Raw genomic sequence first — 20,669 nt, forward strand, 5'->3', positions numbered from 1 at the left:
CATAGCTGATTGTTGACCGCATTCGCAACTGTGAATACATTTCATGTAATAAACGGAGAAGCTAATAATCAAAGGAGAGGAAGCGAACACGGACTGAAAGAGGGGTTACTAACAAGGGAACCTCCCCATCGCACCCCCCTCAGATTTAGTTATAAGTTGGCACAGTGGATAGGCCTTGAAAAACTGAACACAATCAATCGAGAAAACAGGAAGAAGTTGTGTGGAACCGTGAAAAAAATTAGTAAAAGATACAAACTGAGTAGTCCATATGCAAGATATGCAACATCAAGGAGCCTGCGAGCTTAGCAGCGCCGTGGTCCTGTGGTTAGCGTGAGTAGCTGCTGAACGAGAGGTCCTTGGTTCAAGTCTTCCCTCGACCGAAAATTTTACTTTCTTTATTTTCGCAAAGTTATGATCTGTCCGTTCGTTCATTGACGTTTCTGTTCACTGCAATAAGTTTAGTGTCTGTGTTTTGTGACCGCACCGCAAAACCGTGCGATTAGTAGACGAAAGGACGTGCCTCTCCAATGGGAACTGAAAACATTTGATCGCATGGTCATAGGTCAACCGATTCCTCCAAGGGAAAACACGTCTGATATATTCTATATGGCACTGGTGACGGCATGTGTGTCACATGACAGGAATATGTTGTCGACCCACCTAACTTGTACACTTGGCGAATGGGTAAAAAGATTCTTCTACCTTGCCCGATTTAGGTTTTCTTGTAGATGTGATAATCACTCCCAAAATAGTGATGAAAACATAAGAGTTTGTCACATAAACTGAAAATAAAAAATTAAACTTTTCACTCGAAGGAAGACTTGAACCTAGGACTTCTCGTTCCGTAGCTGCTCTCGCTGACCACGGGACCACGGCGCACCTCGGCTCCCAGTGTCCTTGATGTTGCCTATCTTAGTATGGACTACTAAGTTTGTATATTTTACTAATTTTTTTCATAGTTTCACTCAACTTCTTCCTGTTTTCTCGATTGATATGTGTTCAGTTTTTCAAGCTCTATCCACTGTGCCAACTTATAACTAATTCTGAGGGGGGTGCGATGGGGAGGTTCCCTTGTAAGTCTACATCAGTTCGCAAATACAGAACCAGATAATGCTGGCCAATAAAGTTGCGACTACAGGAGGAACAGAAAATAACAAAGTTTTATTTATTGTCCTCATACATAAAGCATAGTATGATTAAATTTATAGGTGACTTGGTGGTACACCAGATGGAAATTTAGTAAAAAAGAGCTCCCACCTCTGAGACTAACCGTAGCTCTTAACAGCCTGGCCTTCGAGACGAGTTTCGATGATAGATTACGGAAGAAAGACTGAAGAAAAATCACCACACGTTCACAAGACTTTTTCGAACAAGAAAAGCTATCGATAACGTCGAATGGTGCAAGATGTTTGAAACTCTAAGCTATATGGAAAGACGGGCGATATATAATACGTTGACGAACGAAGAGGGAACAATATGAGGAACTGTATGACTTGAAGACCAAGAGCGAAGTACTCAGCTTAAAAAGGGTGTGAGGCAGGGATGTACTCTTTCGCCACTACCGTTCAATCTATACAGCGAAGAAGCAATGACGGAACTAAAAGAAAGACTCCAGAGTGGAATTGAAATTGAAGGTGAAAGGATATCAGTGATGAGATTCGCTGGTAACATTGCTATCCCCAGTGTAAGTGAAGAAGAATTACAGGATCTGTAGAAGGAAATGAGTAGTGCAAGAGGTACAAAATATTGAAGAATATCGAAGAAAGAGAACGTGTTGAGAAGTAGCAACATCTGAATTCGGGATCACGAAGCAGACGAAGTTAAAGAATTCTGCTACCTAAACCACGATGCACAGAGCATGGAGGACATAAAAAGCAGACTAGCACAGGGATATGGGGCATCCATGGCCCACAGAAGTCTGCTAGTTTAAACGTAGGCCTTAATATTAGGAAGAAATTTCTCAGAATGTACGTTGGGACCACAGCACTATGAAGCTGTGTGCAGAACCCGACATGTCTGAAAAGTCGGCGTGTTTCCAACCCTGGGTCCACGGTTGTCGCTGGGGGACACCTCTGTCAGCGAGCGCGTGTCTGCAATTATGGTCGCCTTGCTGACAGTCCGTGGAGCTCCAGCCGTTCTTGTGATGTCCTTTCTCATAATTCAAAAGAGCCCATTTCCTGAGTCAAGGTAGATGATGTAGTTGTACGATCTTGCATCGCCGAACGAGCAACATGTACATATATTTCCTTTAGGGCGCTAGACGCTTTGAGTTGCCCTCCCCCTCACCTCCCCGAACCCATCGATTCCATAGCCGTGCGATCCCAATCACTATAAGCAGCGACATCGTGGGCGATAAGCCGCAATCTCGATAGGCTGCTAACCTCCCCCTGCGCTGTCGAACTTCCATATTTGCTGGTAGACGTTTCTCCTTCTGACACGAGGCGTTTCTCAGTTTACATTAAGATGCAAAAAAACGCTTCGGAAATCAGGTGATTATACTGTTATTCAGTGGAAAGTGACACAGGCACGGAAACATCCGAATTACCGGAAATGTTATTACTGTCGCATGACAGTGCGCATTCAGATTGGATATGTGTAACACAAAGAAAGCTAATTTTTATTCAGTTTTTCGACTGGCGAAATAGTGTGCAGATATCAGTAATATGGAGTAGCAGCGTCTAACGAACGCAGACCGGTGAAGGGTCGCTGTACGCGAGGCTTGTTGTTGTTGTGAAGGCCGCGTGGACCGGCGCCCGCAGCCACGTCCCAGCGAGGCGCGAGATGCGCCGCCGCGCTGTGGCTGCGGCTCCGGCGCATGCGCAGTGCGGCGCGGGGTCAACGTTCGGCGAGCAGCCGCGGTCGCCAAGGACGTGCTGCCTCCGTGGCAACGGCAGCCTCCGTCTCAGCGAGAGGCGCCTCTTCCGCTAGGCATCATTGCCACTACATTATTACTATTGTGAAGCTGCCACTGGCAAAGCAAATTCCAGCTAGCAGTCAGTACCACTTGTAAGACGACCTCGCCCCGGCCGTTGCCGGGAGTAGATATATCGATGGATGTTCAGAAGAAAATCTTCTTACAAACTTTGCTGTGTTGTTATTTCACTGGCATCGACGTATTACTGCATCCGTTTTCTGGTTTCAACGCACAGCGGATGTAGCCGACACAATTGTTCACAACCAATCTTTGTGAAGCCAACAGCGTATCATTACAGTGTATTCACTAATAACTTTTACATCCTTCTTCATTAATTTCTGTGTGCCGTATCGTTCACTTCGTGTTTGTGGCTCAGGAGCGGATCCACGTTATTATTACTATTTTTATTATCATCATTGGAGTGGGTGGGACGCCTTTAGACTGTTACTTCCTCCTCCTCAACATAATTTGCCGTCACCTCTACTTTTAGCGTGCCACAGATGCCTGCGATTTTAGTTCAGTAATACTAATAATAACAACAAGAATAAAATATGTATATAAAATATTGTAATATAATTATACAAACGTTATTTACGTTAGTGCTTAGTACATTGCTTGAATAAAACATGCACGAAATTGTGATTCAGAAAAAAAGTAATTTCAAAATCACTCGCTCAAGTTCATGTGTCACGTAACTGGTTTAAGAACTGTAATAGTAACAATCTCTCACAACTTTCAGAAGAATACAGTTTGCACGATACAAAACCAAAGTTTGTACAAGGGGAAAACGTTCCTTTTCAGTCGTTCGTTCATGAAAGAAAGTCAGTCCTTCTGTTAATATTTTTTTTAGTGAAGAGGCTTTTCCTTCGTCTCTCCTTTACTCATTTTTCTGTGGTTTGCCGGTTCTGCGGATTCCCGAATCTTGTCGTATTTGTTGCTGGAACTAGGTATGTCTGACTGCGAATGTGTGCGTTTTTCTGGCTGGAATGTTTTCTGCAGCAGCCCTCCCCCGTCCGTCAGATGACATGAACCACGCCTACTAAAGCACATTGTTGTTCTGACCATCCTTTGGGTTGATGACAGCTTTGCCTATTTTAACATTGTTTACTTGCACGCTTGGACTTGCATAATTCGTTAGAAATAGTTTTATGTTGTGAAAATCGCAGCTGAAGTAATCCATATTTGACAAATAAACGCCGAGTAAAGTGGCCGTGCGGTTTGAGGCGCCATGTCACGGATTGGGCGGCCGCTCCCGCCGGAGGTTCGAGTCCTTCCTCGGGCAAGGGCGTCTGCGTTGTTCTTAGAATCACACAGTTTAAGTAGTGTGTAAGTCTAGGGACCGGTGACCTCAGCAGTTCGGTCCAGCCGGCCGCTGTGGCCGAACGGTTCCAAGCGCTTCAGTCCGGAACCGCGCTGCTGCTACGGTCACACGTTCGAATCCTGCCTCGGGCAAGATGTGTGTGACGTCATTAGATTAGTTAGGTTTAAGTAGTTCTAAGTCTAGGGGACTGATGAGCTCAGATGTTCAGTCCCATAGTGCTTTGAACCATTTGAAGTTTGGTCCCTTAGGAATTCACATACATTTGAACATTTTGAGAAATAAACCGCTTCCATCTGTATTTGAACCTTTATTTACAAGAACATGTCATATTCTACTTGTGGAATCGAACAAAAGTGTACAAGCTTCATTATGTGTCACATAACTGTACATAATACTTAGGTAGCCATTCTATTAAGCTCAGCATGTAATCTAAATTTGTATCTAGTCAAAAGAAGCTTTGCCTAGCATCAATAGGAAAAACATCTCCACATACAATTCCAAAAACCCGGTTCTGAGGGCAGAAATTACGAACGTTCATAATCACCACATACGCCAGTCGTCGAGATAGCGAGGATGGAATTAGTCTAATAACGGGGCGCACGTGGTTATCAAAGGAGACCACCTAACGATCGCAACGGGAAGGATCAGCGTAAGAAGCAGGAATAAAAAGTAGTGTCTGATATTGGGCGCATCCGTTGCAAGTGTTAGCTTGACTGTACAGACATCACAATCACGATAATTCCATAATAGTACGAAGTAGCCTGCTGCCCTCTCCTGCGAATGTGCGGCTACGCGGTATGAATGCTTTAACAGGTGGGGGCACTTTAGCGGATCGTAAAAGTATCGGGTGGGCGCGCGCGCGCGCGCGCGCGCGCGGCGCGGCCTTGCGGCGGTCGGGACAGTCGGGAGGCAACAGGTGGCGCGGTGTGGTGTGGTCAGGCGAGGCGACGAGGCGCGCCCCGCACACTGATCCTGCGACGCGGCCACAAGTCTGGCGCCAGCAGTCTCCGTACTCGACCCTTGTTCAAAATTAAAACTACTAACACTGTTTCGAAGTAACACATACGATTTAACTAATTTCCCCTGCGTCGAACGTTAACAGACTGCCGTACATTTGATATATTGTTCACTGCAAGGAACCCTCGTAGACGTGGAATTTGTGGAAAATACAATACGGATATGGTATGTACTTTATACGAAAATTAATATGCTTAGATTTATTGTTCATTCCTCAGATACTTAGCGATACTGAACTCTTCTTCTTAGCGTGTGTCCTGAGTCAAGAGGTTCGCTTGTTGTTGTGTCGGTTATTTCATATTTCATGATTAGGTGGTGATTTATTTTTAACCTCATGGCCAGATACCTTTCCCGTCACCAAATGGCTCTGAGCACTATAGGACTTAACATCTGACGTCATCAGTCCCCTAGAACTTAGAACTACTTAAACCTAACTAACTTAAGGACATCACACACATCCATGCCCGAGGCAGGATTCGAACCTGCGACCGTAGCGGTCGCTCGATACTAGACTGTAGCGTCTAGAGCCGCTCGGCCACCACGGCCGGCTCCCGTCACCAAAAATCAGTTAACCTGGGAGGGGGTCCTCGTGCGTCATCGGTTTGTCAATCGTGTTAGGCATTCTGCTTAAAAACCTGATGATACTGATCCGTGTACCAGACCAACAATTGTTAATATGCAGTGCTGAACGAACCGGAAGTAGGCCGTTGCATCGTAAGCTATGTTAGCAGTTCATGTAGGACCTCAATGGTACATGGGCATGTAACTCAAGTCTCATTTACAAATTTATTCATTACGTTTCAACAGACATGTAAAAATATATCAGTACATTCTAATAGTTATAATAATTTCCACGTTATTGTAGACAAGCAAGGTCAAATGTCACGAATATTGTCAGCTGGGGACAACATCAGATGTTGTTCCCAATTGGGCATACGTAGCAAAGGCTACAGCCTTATAGTTTACTTTGGACAGGAGTATAGCTGCTGCAAATTATGCCTGTTCTTTCTAGCAATGTAATTTTACGATTTTCTAACATTTATTCTGATGAAGACACTCATAGTAGGCGTCTAAACCTAGGTCAATGAACATACCGTTTATGTGCAACCGGTTGGCTGTTAAACCTTCGATGAAGCCAGTATACGGTTAACGAAGTTATCTCTTTGAGAAACGTATGTTTTGCTGTTGCCAGTCTACATTTTACAATGTATGTCCTTCGGTCATCGTCAGGTACCTTGCTGCCCAAGTGGCAAATCGTTTACTCCTTTCCGTGTTTCATTTCTTAATACAATTCCGTCAGCATCGCAAGATTTAATTGGACTAAAAAGCATTAATTGTTTTTAGTTGGTACGCATCTTCTAACTATTCTTCCCAGTCCTTTGTCATCTCAGAGAGAATTACACTCTCATAGGCACCTGAAAGTCTTGATTTCTTCTCCCTTAACTTCAATCTCCTTTGCAAGTTCGTTCTTAGTTTCCTTCACAGCTTGTGCAGTTTACAGATTGAGTAACATCAGGGATAGGCTACATCCCGTCTGATCGCCTTCTGAACTACTGCCCCCCCCCCCTCTCCCCCGCTTCAAATGTTTCTGTGCAGCTTGTAGGTAACTCTCACTGCCAGTATGTTATCCCTGCTACCTTCAAAATTTCAAAGAGTGTATTGCTTTCAACACTGTCAAAAGCTATTTCTCTTTCTACAAATGGAGGTTTACCTTTCTTCTGTCTCTCCTAAGACAAGTCGCAGAGTCAGTACTGACTCGAGTGACCCTACATTCTCCCAGAACACAAACTAACCTTTCCCGAGATTAACTTCTACCTATCTGTCTGTCCACTGTTCTGCAAATAACTGCTAACACTGACATATGTCAGCACCTGCCTTCTTTGGAAAAGGAATTATTGCATTTTTCTTTAAGTCCAAGGGTATTTCACTTGCCTCACACCTCTTGCATGCCCCAAGTGTAATAGTTTTGTCATGGTTGGTTTCCAGAAGGATCTCAATAATTCTGAGGGAATGCCGTCTGCTCCATGTGCCTTTCTTCGAGTTAGGTCATTCGGTGCTATGTCAAATTCTTCTCGCAGCGTACCAGCTCCTATCTCACTTTAATTACCAAAATTTAAATATATGTACGTAAGAAGTCACTGTATGCCGCAGCATGACCCACAGTGTTTGGCAGTGAGCGCACGCAGGCGCTGCCAGCAGTTGGAGGCGTGTCGCTGCGAGCCGGCAACCGCGCCGGCCGCCGTGTACGTGGCGGCTGGCGCTGGATGTGGGTCAGGGGCTGCACCGCGCGGCGCGGCCATTGCGCCCGCCGCACGTCACAGCCCGACCACCGGCCCAGCCGCCCGTGCCGCCGCGCTCGGCGCCACTCCCTCACAATTAACTGATACCTCCGATACCGCTTCTCCAACTCGTAACCACGCTGTCATCTTTCATCATAACCTAGGCCTCGGTCTACGCTACGGATCAGTATTTCATCACAACTAAGTTTCGTTTGCACATTTGTTGGCCCCGCCAACTCACAACCGCACAGTCACCTTTCAACTGAATCGATTCCTCGGATTACGCTACTAATAGCCCCTAGTCTGTCACCATAGCTAATTTTCAAAAAAACACTCCCAGTGCCCTGTGATCTCTTCACGTTTTCTCATGTATGGCGCCACACGCCACATCATTACGTCACGTCACGAAGCCCACATCCAGAACCTGTAGGTTCATTTTGGAAATGACTACTGCATGTACAACTGTAGTAGCTGAGCGTTCAACTTCAGCGTGCCTCCACATTTTTATCGTCTGCAATCGTCCACCACAGACAGGCAAAATAGTTTCCATTGAGTGACATATTTATGAGAAGTGTCCAGACTCTCAGCTGTCTGATACTAATTTTTATTTCTTTCACGTGTTTCTTTCGGTTAAACTGCAATTATCGAGTGACCTGCCGCACAATGTGGGTGACATGATTTACATTATACATATAGATGTCATGGGAGAATACAAAGCATGGATTGCTACTTACATATGTGTATAGGACGATTCAGGTACGCCGGCCGGGGTGGCCGTGCGGTTCTAGGCGCTACAGTCTGGAACCGCGCGAGGTTCGACTCCTGCCTCGGCCATGGGTGTGTGTGATGTCCTTAGGTTAGTTTGGTTTAAGAAGTTCTAAGTGTAGAGGACTGATGACCACAGATGTTAAGTCCCATAGTGCTTAGAGCCATTTGAACCATTTAAGCGAAGAATAATAACGCGTAAATCTTCCCATGAGGCAGTTTTTTTCGGTGAAGTGCTATTAGCGACAGAAAGGGATTGACCAATGAGAATGCTAGCGTTTGAGTCAAAAGTCAACCATTCTAGACTTCATCGGTGATTTGACTGAAAGGTCCAACCGTTTCAAAAATTTTGTGAGTCCGAGGTTTCAAATCTGGGAGTCGATCGGCAGCCCTCCTGGCTGTAGAGTCAGGAGTAACGGATACAAAGCAACAAATTTTCCGGCACGAAAAGTTCACAATAATGCATGGAAATAATTGAAGGTGTCTTCTTTACTATCAGCGGTATAGAGTTCCATTCTGTTGTCGGATATATGTATATGTATACAGGGCGCGGAAAAACGATTTGCCTGAAAGTGTAGGGCAGAAAGTTGGCATCAGACGGAGGAATTTGAAGACAGGAACCAGTGGTCTCAGTTGAATATTTACGGCGCTATGCCAGGGTGGAAACGATGGTCAGTTTGAACATTTTTTACGACATACTTATGTTAATTAAATGGTGCCAAGTCTGTGTATAAGAGCACAATCATTTTTCATTTACTTGACCTTTTTAGGGCATACTGAAACATGAAGCATGGACAGACGATCGTTTTGATTTGTGAAGAAGTGGATTGTACATCACCTAAGCACAATACACGTGTATGTGAGGCTGTAAAATTTTCTTGTTCTCGTCGTGACGATTGGTTAGTCTATACATTTTGTTTACGTACACATTTTCTGTGAATTTCGTTTAATTCTGAGTAAAGACGTCCATATATCATATTTCAATTACGTTCATGTAGCGCCGAAAATATGCACTTGCGACTCCTAGTTCGTATACTCCAATTCCTTTGTTTGATGCTGCATTTCTGCCCTACGCTTTTGGTCAACACTGTATGTATCTGGCGAGAAAAATGACACAACTCAAAAACACAGTACTTGAAAAAACCGATTTTACAGAATTAATTACTGGGCCGGTGTGGCCGAGCTGTTCTAGGGGCTTCAGTCTGAAACCGCGTGACCGCTACGGTCGCAGGTTCGAATCCTGCCTCGGGCATGGATGTGTGTGATGTCCTTAGGTTAGTTAGGTTTAAGTAGTTCTAAGTTCTAGGGGACTGATGACCTCAGATGTTAAGTCCCATAGTGCTCAGAGCCATTTGAACAGAATTAATTCTGTAATATTTACAATGAAATAGTATAAGCTGCCTTTAAATTTCAAATAAGTATTGTTGGCAATAAATTCCACTATTTCTGAATGTTGGACCACTTAATGAATATTTTTCAGTGACATAAACTAAAAATTCCATTTTTCGACTCGTGCCACTTTTCTTGCTGGGATACGATGTACTGATACGGGGCATCTATCACAGGTATTCGAGTTGTGGCTATGAAATTAGTGTCGCGGGTTAAGTGAGATGAACGAATCTTATGAGGACAGTTATGTAAGTTTTTCAATGCCCAGAATTAATCTGGGTCTGCCATAAACAATTCCTTGCTAATCAGTGGTGTAATTCGTCGCCTACTTTGTCTCGCGCGCAGCACATCCGTAGGAGCACATCGAGTGCAGCGACGGGCGCGCGTGAGACTTTGTGTGACCCCTGGACCAACACAGAACATGCGGGAAGGAACGTTTCAATATATCGCGAAACAGAGAGAGAGAGATTTTAGGGCCGCTGATCACGCGTGATTAATAATTAAAGGGTAAAGAGTACGTCACAGAAGTAGGTCTTTAATCTACTCACACTGACGCTAAGATAAGAATAGCAACTTAGCTGCTAAGGAACAGTAGCAATCATACAATATAAACAGAAGATTCTCTGTGCTGGGCTGAACAGAAGTTGTCAACTAGCAGCGGCCGTCTTGTGTAAGTTGCGAAGGTACCAGAGGCAACAGGTCGAGGTCAGCCGGCCGGCGGTGACCTGCAGGCGTGACACGGGCGCCCCACTCGCCATGACGCAAGAGACGCGAGTCAACAGCCTGCGCGGTGTGCGGCGCGGCGTGGCCACGTGCGGCCTTGCAGCCGCCACGCGCCGTCGCCTAATGAGCCAGCGCCGTGACCTCACCACATGCACAACGCCCGTCTCAACACACTGACATCATACTCAATGCGTCGTTTGTTTCCCGTTTAAACTGCGCCTGCACCCCGTTAAAAACAAATTTCCTGCACTCCTGCAGTTGCCTGCCTCTGTCACCAAACAAGGAAAAATCTGTGTAAAGTTGGTACAAGATATATAGGATGTCCGAGCTAAAGGTGCCCACGAACAATTCCTTATCACGAGAGAACGCTAAACATGCACTCAATAGAAACCTCTCCAAATCGTGATCTTCACCATTTCATAAACTGCGCCGAGTCGCATGGAGCATGCGCGCCAAAGATCTCGACATGCTAGCGAATAGTGCAGTTCCACAGGTACCTCTCGACGTCATTTTTCAACGGGGTGTGTCCTCCCCCGCCCCTCCACTATCATGGGAGTTACCACATTTTTCCTATGAGACATTTCCTAAGCGTTGGATCAGAAGGGGTGCTCCCATTGTCTGGTCCCATTAGTCTCCCGAACTGACTCCGCTGGATTTCAGTGCATGGGTGTTTATCAAGGACACTGTTTACGGACCAAGGTTTCGAGATCTGGTAGATTTGAGACAACGGATCTACGTCGCAGTAGAGACAACAACACCTGTCACGCTTGTGAACATGAGGCGAGAAGTGGTGTGCCATGTCGATGTCTGTCAAGCTACAGACAGTATCCACTTTTAACTGTTACAACATGCATGAAAGGTTTGAGCATCTGAGTACAGTGTTGAAAAAATAAAGTTATAAACCTTAACAGGTACTGAAATTAAAAAAAAAAAAAAAAATATTTCTGTATACTTCTAAACCGGACACCCTGTACTTCCTTCAAAAACTCAGCGCCTTTATCAGATACTGGTCATAGGGGGAAGAGTGGTGGTTCACCAGTATGTGAGTCAACAGTATGCATTAAGTGCAGAAATTTTCCAATGCATCTAATCGGATGAAATAGTACAGTTAACGATTGTCCTTGTATTTACGACCGCATCGAAACTTTTTGAGGCAAATACGTTTCTCCCGACGCTAGGTTTCAGATTCGCTGAGATCTTTTACTTATATACACATTCATACCACAGTGCTTGAAAGACAGAAACCTCTGGCACCTGTACTACGGAGCAACCTCCGCTTAAGTTTATGTCCGAAGGGCAGGGATGGTTCCCGAAATGTAACGGCGCAAACATGTAAAATGGATTATTTATGTTCGTGTGAATTTATCGATATTTAATCTCATTGTGACGACTGATTTTCTACTTCAGAACAAATTGTGCACACTCCATAGAAGATAAAGTCGATTACGATCACTACAATAATCATGTTTATTGTTGATATTTATCCAAGTGGAACTCTGGCACACAATACCGCTGATGAGTCCAAAAAGGAACCCAAGAACAGGTGTTGTCCCTGGGGTGTCTTGTTACAAGGCACAAGTAATCTTTTGGTATAGTGGTTAGAAATACTCAGGATAGTTTCTACTGAGAAGTAAATGTTACAAAAAAAATTGGTAACTTGCATAGTTTCCGAGTTAATTAGCATTGACGTTAGCCAATCTGTCCGTTGCAAATTCAAGCTGCCCGCCAGAGACGGTGTCGTCAAATGTTTTCTTTGTTTCTTCCGAACACGAGAGCGATACAAAAACTGGACATGAGACGGTAGTAAGGGGACCCAAAAGCTGACCAGTCTCGTGCGCTATCATCTGCGCTGTGAGAGCCATTGACACGAACTGTATCTAGCGGGCCGCTTTAATTTGTGCGTGCACAACGTCCTGGTTGGTGAACGTCAAAGCTAATTAATTAGAAGCTTGTAAGACTGTTCTGATCACCCTGTACATCCATTGCGGAACTGGCATTTCTAGTGTTGCTGTTTGTGAACTCTTTTTATTGAGAGTCATTCCCCTTCATCCTTGCTTGTTTTCCTTCGCGAAGAAAAAAGACACAATAACTGTGAAAGATGTATGTTAACAGCAGCTAAAGAGTTCACTAAGGGTAATGACTGAACTGACTGACTGAACAATCGAATTTCCGAAGAGTGAAGTGCATAAAGTTACTCGCTCAGTTCAGTTGCATCGCCTTGCTAACGATCTCGATCTACTATAATAACTGTAAGTGAACATAGAGTTATTGAACTCTCGTCGGTGTTAGCGATATTGTGCCATCGAATTCAGTGCGATGTCAAGACTGGAGTCTCCACAAACGGCGTGGATAACAGTTTTTGCCTATACAAAGCTCTGTACAATAAGATATGCGTGTAAAAGTCAATGTTTTGGATTAAAAACGCTATCACATTCCAATATAAGTGAGATTCACTTAAATTGCAGAACACTCTGTGTGAGGGACATTCACTTAAATTAAAATACGCGACGTGAACCTTTTCAAATTACAAACAACTTCATTTACTAGGCCTGTATGTCATTCAAATACGCAGAAATTATCTATCATTCATTAAATTAAAACGAGTATCACTTCACAGCGTACGGAAAACAACACTAACACATGTATGCTGACCTCCAGCAGTTTCTTCTTTCAAAACCGATTTTATTTCCCTGCAGTTGTCTTCCTGCGAACATTTTGTTCGTGCGCGGATCGGATCATGTTGCCCACACAAGTACCTATGCGCATTGCTGCTCTACGTTGTTTTGGTCAGAATAAGAAACTTGCTGCAGTAGTGGAGAATGCAGAAAGTACGAGGAACGCGCCTTCCAAAATGACAAAACCGACGAACGGTTAAGTCCTTATCATAGCATTCTCCTTACTTTGGAATTCTTTAATAATTCGGATCTTCTTTAAATGTTGGAACATTCAATAGAAGCGAAACAACTCGCATATTCTGATGTTACTAGCGAGCTTACGAGGTTTGTTCCAAAACTCCCGGAAATTTATCCACAACATTTTTCTACGTTTACCTTCTACTTACTGTGCATGGTCTCCTCCGAAATACTCTCCTCCAATATTGATACTTCGCTCCCACAGGAGTTTCCACTTCCGGAAGCATTCTCAGACCGCCCGTCGCTGGATTGCGCGAAGCGCCGTCTGCGCATTTTCTTTTGTCTCGTCATTCGTTGCAAATCTTCGTCATTTCAACGGGGTTTTCAACTTGAGAAATAGAAAAAAGTCCGCAGGGGCCAGATCTGGAGAGTACGGAGGATGAGGCAGCACGGTGATTTCGTTTTTTTGTGCAACAGTCACGCACCAACAGGGATGAATGTGCGGATGCATTATCGGGTTGCGAGAGCCATGAATTGTTTCGCCACATTTCAGGCCGTTTCCTTGTCACATTTTCTCGCAGACGTCGCAACACGTCTCGATAGTACCATCGATTAACAGCTTGTCCCTGTGGCACAAATTTCTTTATGAACTAATCCTTCAAAGTCAAAGAAAACTGTCGGCAGGGCTTTGATATTTGACCTTACGTGACTAACTTTTTTTTATTCATGGAGAACCTTTCCCAACTCATTGTGAAGACTAAACCTTCGTCTCAACATCTCAGTCGTAGACCCACGTTTCATCACCAGTTATGATTCTCTTAAGGAAGATCTGATTCTCATTTGCGCGAACCAAAATCTCTTCAGAGACTGCGAGTCGAAGGTCTTTCTGGTCCTGACTAATGAGTTGTGGGACAAACTTGGCGGTAATACGATGCATTCCAAGATGCTGTTCCCAGGATTTCATGACATGATCCAACTGAAATCATACAATCTTCTACAATCTCTTGGACAGTCAGTCTTCGATTGGCACGTTCCTGAAACGAGCGTCATCGGTAGACCTTGACTGGCACGAAATTACGAATGTTCTCGTACAGGGCCACGAATGACAACATTACGAAGAATGTAATGAATACGGTAAGGCGCGGTCACGCAACGAAAACATTTTGGGGAGAAGAATTTATAAGCAAAATAGGTCTTGTGGCAGAACAAACTCTAACTTGAATCAGGAGTGTCGTTTTATAGAGCTGCCATGAATTAGTTTCCGTGGTTATACTAACTGTAAATATACACGAAAAGAGTCATGTGATTGTAGTACGCACAAAAAAAAATTGAGATGCACAACGAGTGGGCACGCCGGGTGGCTAAACTTCAAAACTGGACAGAGACTCTTAAATTGGTGGACGAATTCGAAGGCGGAATAGCTAAGGTAGGAAGACGCAAAAAACGCATTTTTTAGGAACAATAGCACAAAGCAAAAGGACTCTCAAAAATGCAAAAGAAAATACTACTACTATCGCTAACATTCGAAAATATAGACCTTGACAATTGTATAATATTAATGAAAAACTATGTTTGGAACAGAACGCTGTATGAATGCCACAGGTCAACAAACGGCAAGAGGAAACTGTAATGGTTAGAAGCGACTGAAATGTGGAGTTACAGGAGAATGTTGAAGATGAGATGGACTGATCGAGTACGGAATAACGACGCACTGCAACGTGTCAATGAGAAATAAAGACGTACTGCAACGAGTCAATGAGGAAAAGTTCCTGATAAACAATAGAATGAATCGAAGAGGAAGAATGGTAGCGCATATTATTACGATGTGTGTCGTTGCTGCAAACTGTAGTAGAAGGTATGCTGCAAGGAAAGAACCGCATGTGTAGGCCTAAACATGACAATGTTAGGCAGACCACTGATGATATAACATATAGTAGTTATACAGAAGATAGGAGATAAGCGACAGAATTGGAGAACTGTATCAAATTCCCTTAAGGTTGATGACGGAACGGCGTTAATTGGAACTGTAAAACAGGCACAATACAAAATTTTTTGCATATGCTGACAGCTAACAGGTTACGAATTACGAACTCGCTCTGCCCCCGACGAAATCGCTTCCAACACTTTTGTTAAAAGGGCGGAGGCGGGCGGATGATGGCTGTTGGTGTGAGGTAAAACGGCAGCTTTGACTATGTGAGGTACAATCCGGTGAACTGTGCAAGAAACTGAAATAACAATGTGCGACTCGTATGTCTACATGCGCGATTTTGTGTGTGTGTGTGTGTGTGTGTGTGTGTGTGTGAGAGAGAGAGAGAGAGAGAGAGAGAGAGAGAGAGAGAGAGAGCGCTGACTCTGTACCGGAGCGGGACTCAAACCCGCAGCATTTCTCTTTCGCAAGGGAAATGTTTTACGGGATGTGCTCTCCAGGCACGACCCATTACTCGCCCTCACAGCTTTACTTCCGCCATTCAAAACTCCGCTGACATGCTCCTGCATAGCTTGCTGCACTTGCACTTCTGGAAGAATGGATATTCAGGAGTAATAGATTATGGTCGCGACTCGCGCCTGGATAGTTCAGTCTGCAAGAGCATTACACGCGCAAGGTCAGTTTCTGGTTTCGAGTCTCAAACCGACATACCGCTTTAATCTGCCAGGAAGTTTCGAATCAGCGCACACTTCGCTGTAGAGTGAAAACTCGCTCTGGGATATTTATTTTATTACTAAACACTGTTTATATGCATGAGACGAGTATTTCCAGACTGGACAGTTGACATCAAATTTACTACCCCGAGGGATCACGTTTGAACCCAAATTTCTGCAATCTAATTTATTCTCTTCGTGTATTCCGGAATCCGTTATACTCGTACGCAAGCGTGGGGAAAATCCCTTTTACCTTACAGGGCATGAAACTGAACAAAGAAAAACGAGCACAAGAAGTGATTTGTAGCTGACAGACATTCAAAAGAGCGCGGAGCGGGGCGATGCGGTGGCGGCAGCAGAGGTGAGGCGAGGAAAGCGTGCTGGCCCGGAGACCCAGATTCGAACCCCGGCGGCCACATTCCGCAGCTGTCGGGTCGCGGCTGCTGCCCTCTGGCCTCGGGGGCTCCCACGGACGGGCCAACGCGCTGGAATTTGGGTCACTGTGCGTCTTCCGTTTGCAGCCCACAGCCGGCTCCATATTCGCCGCGATGTTGGGGATTCTGATGGAGCGTTACAATGTTCCCATTAGCCAAGCGAAGCGGTTCTACGATTAAAACACGTAATCATGAGGATCTGAGCTCTACTCCACGCCTCATCATTTAGATTTTGGGTATTCGTAGTTTCTCCAAATCAGATCAAACGAATGCGTGAATTAATTCTTTGATACGGTCATGCCCGATTCCCTGCTCCACCCGCAGCATGCTACGCTAGTGTGCTTCGTTTCTAATTACTTCGAAGTCGACGTAAAGTAAAACCCTGGCCTTCTTTGTTTCCTGTTTCCACAAGTCTTTATAGGTTCATGATGGAATGGATATGTACTGTAATATGTTTTAATCGTCCTGTTCCTCCCATTCTCAACACTGCTATTATGTTATTATTTATCTGAAAGAAATTGTTAGGACTTGCTGCACATAGCTTCTTAGCTGGGTCACAGCTCACATCTGCCATGTTGCCCGTAGTTCCAGTTGGGAAAGATAGCAATAGAACCTCGAACACCCATCTGTAGCTCAGTATGTACACTCCAGAATACAAATCCAGAGGTCCGGAGTGAGATGCGCAGATCTTTCTTTATCACTTCCTCTGTTGAATCGAAGTAGGCAATAAATGCTGTTGTTTCACTCAGCCTCTTAGAAACGAGCTTTAGTCTGACCGCAAATCGACAACGCTGTCCTGTTCTTACGGCTCAGCGTCCGACTCCTTCCTCAAACGTCCTGACAGATACCAGTATAAGGCATTCGTATGCCTCTGGGAGCAAATGGTTCAAATGGCTCTGAGCACTACGGGACTTAACATCTATGGTCATCAGTCCCCTAGAACTCAGAACTACTTAAACCTGACTAACCTAAGGACATCACACAACACCCAGTCACCACGAGGCAGAGAAAATCCCTGACCCCACCGGGAATCGAACCCGGGAACCCGGGCGTGGGAAGCGAGAACGCTACCGCACGACCACGAGCTGCAGACCCTCTGGGAGCCATATTTTCTCTCCGGAAGAATATACTTTTCGTGGAAATTAATGAACCTCCAACTACCTATACGTCGTAGTACATCAGAATGACATTTGCAGTAAAGCGCGGCTACAAGGAGAGTTTTTACTTCTGCAAGTCTATAAAAACTTCCGATGTTGTAATTGTCTATCTTCGTACAACGTGTAACTCCGTATGATCCCTCTGATAAATTTTGTATACTTATTGCTCAGAGCTCACCAGTGTTACAAGGAATACAAAAAAACTATTTGTGGCATAATACAGACCTATGAGTATACTAATAAAGGAAGTACTTGCCCTCAAACGCTCAGAACCGCACAAAAATGTGCATAGAGTATAAATAGCTCATTCCAACAGTGGTATGTGCCATTCGCATGCGCGACTTACAACGCAAGGCTTTGAATGATAGTCTATTCAAGGTCTACGAGAGGAACGTGGGTAACATGAAGAAAGAAAATATCAACATAATAGGACTACACATATTTTTGCCCGCCCGGATAGACGCGCGGTCTAACGCGCTGTTTACCGATCGCGAAGGCGTGCCGGTCCCCAGCACAAATCCGCCCGGCGGATTAGTATCGAGGTCCGGTGTGGCGGCCAGCCTGTGGATGAGTTTTAAGGCGGTTTCCCATCTGCCTCAGCGAATGCGGGCTGGTTCCCCTTATTCCGCCTCAGTTAGACTATGTCGCCAATTGCTGCGCACAATAACCCAGCTTCGGTGTGGTGCGGCGGTGGGGTTGGTGGACTGCTGTAGCCTGTTGTGGGCTTGTGAACGACTGAGAGTACGGCGGGGACGAATCCTCTCCGTCGTTTCTAGGTCCCCAGTTCAAAACACACACACACACACACACACACACACACACACACATTTTAATACAGTGACTTACTGCTAAACTCCCCTCTGCTTATCTGAACAACAGACAGACAGCCTGACGGAGAGCTATTCAGCATTCCCAGTGGAAGTTTTGGACTTAATGAAGTGGTCAAAGCAAAGTGGAAAATGGTTCAAAGGGCTCTGAGCACTATGGGACTTAACTGCTGAGGTCATCAGTCCCCCAGAACTTAGAACTACTTAAACCTAACCAACCTCAGGACATCACACACATCCATGCCCGAGGCAGGATTTGAACCTGCGACCGTAGCGGTCGCACGGTTCCAGACTGTAAGCAAAGTAGAGCAGAACAAAATGCGTATCTGACTATATCTGACTAACCATACTTTTTAACATTCAACAATACTTCTGCAATCTAGCAGTTCAATATCAAACGCCACTCTAATTATATTTTCAAACGATGATATTGCTGCGTCAATGTAGTAACCTGCTCTTGCCAAGCGAATTTTAACACAGGCTTGTACTTACGTGCATAACGATGATTGATTGTTCTGAGCGTACGACGTCATGCACTTCCCTTGTAACTTGGGTGAGATACCAAACTGCAGAACACCTAATCTGAGTCCTCTCTCCCAAATCAATCAACCACCTAATCTGAAGAGCATGCAATTGTGAATACTGTTCTCGAGATAACTTCGACGTGAATAATTTGTATCTATAAACTCAGAATGGTCGACAAAAACTCGGATCTTCACTAGCTGCAACATACATCAGCAAGTTCCTGGTAAAAAGTAAGTCAAGAACGACACTGATTGTGCTGTCTATGAAAAAGACAGAAATCCGCTAACTAGCAATAGCGTTGTGGAATACATTGGCGCAAATTGGTCATTTGCGAATGAGTGTGCAAAAACAAAATAAATGGTTGGACATCTTCCCTGCTCTTGCGATTCTGAACTACAATTAATAAACCTGCTGACTTCCAGCAACGCTTACATAGAGGGCTGGAAAAAGCTCGTGAGCGCCGTGTCTCGCGGCGGCTGCAGAAATAGACGTGGGGCTGTGACTCAGGTAGCGGCCCCCCAGGCCAGAACATGTTTGCCGGTAGACGCCGCCGCGCCGGTAGCCAAACAAACGGTGCGCTGTTGTGTGCAGCGATGGCGCTAGGTCGCTGGAACTTTCCGTGCCCGCCACGCGTGCAGTGAGGCGCCGGCCCGCGCTGACCCCGAAAAGTAACGCCGACGAACTGCCTGTTAAGAACAGCCTCGCGCCGGCCGTTCGCCTCGCGTCTGCTGACCATCGCTCTCCTCTTGAACAACACCATCTCAGTGCCAAGATGCGTGTGTTTACAAACACGGGGTGTGTATTTGTAGCGCCACAGAAACCATCACTTCCCCCTCCCCAGAGGAGCACGAGTAAAGTCCTAAACTCTAAAATTTCCCCGCCAGACACAAAAAATTTCATGAATGTGGCAAACCTATTACTATCCCTGGGCAGTACTAGTCTTTAGATGACGCGCTACGACATTTCAGAGGCACAGGTTTCGTTATTTGTTCTAAATCTACGTCTACATACATAAGCCGCAAGCCGCCGTACGATACGTGGCCGAAGATACCTTGTACCACTACTAACGTCTTCTCCTTTCCTGTTCCGCTCGCAAATGGAGCAACGGAGGAATGACACTCCTTATGTGTCCGTAACACTCCTGATTTCTCTTCCTTGTCTTTACAGCTGTCATTAATTAAACTAAGCATAAATTCTGCCAAAGTCATTCTGTATCCTCCTACAGTCACTCAACGAGGATACCTTTCCGTGCACTACACTGCCATTAGCGAACACTCGCAGATTTCTGCTTACTCTATCAGATATTTTTGGTTCGTAGAGAAGAAGAGAGGTCCTACCACACTTCCCTGGCGCACTGCTGATGATACGCAAGCCTCTGATGAACACTTGATACGAAGACAACGTACTGAGTACTCACATACCTGGGAACCTTTTCCGTACGCTCAGACCACCATTAACTGTCAGCAGTGGGGCACCATGTCAAAAGCTTCCCGAGAATCGAAGAAAATGGAATCCGCCTGTTGTTCTTCATCCATGGTTCCCACGATATCATGTGAGAAAAGCGCAAGCTAAATTTCGCACAATCTATGCTAAAATATAGATAGTAGCTTTTCTGTCTCAAAGAAATTTTACTGCCTTCGAAATTATTATTATGCTCAATAGCCCTGTAGAAAACCGAGGTGAAGGATACTGGTCCGTGATTTTGTGGGTATGTTCTTTTACCCTTCTTAAACGCAGGAGTCATCTGCGCTTTTTCCCATTCGCTTGGGACTTAGCGCTGGACTAGAGTTCAGTGATCAGTGATAAATGCAAGCTAAGTGAGCGGC

General features: G+C 45.0%; 1 protein-coding gene across 3 annotated transcripts in view; it reads right to left on the bottom strand.

Moving 5' to 3' along the window:
* Positions 1-20,669, bottom strand: part of LOC126458068 (ski oncogene) — a 633,895-nt gene that overhangs the window by 119,433 nt on the left and 493,793 nt on the right. The gene's annotated exons all lie outside the window — the stretch shown is intronic.

The sequence above is a fragment of the Schistocerca serialis genome, chromosome 2 (genome assembly GCF_023864345.2).
Source record: "Schistocerca serialis cubense isolate TAMUIC-IGC-003099 chromosome 2, iqSchSeri2.2, whole genome shotgun sequence".
In the NCBI taxonomy this organism is placed as follows: domain Eukaryota; kingdom Metazoa; phylum Arthropoda; class Insecta; order Orthoptera; family Acrididae; genus Schistocerca; species Schistocerca serialis.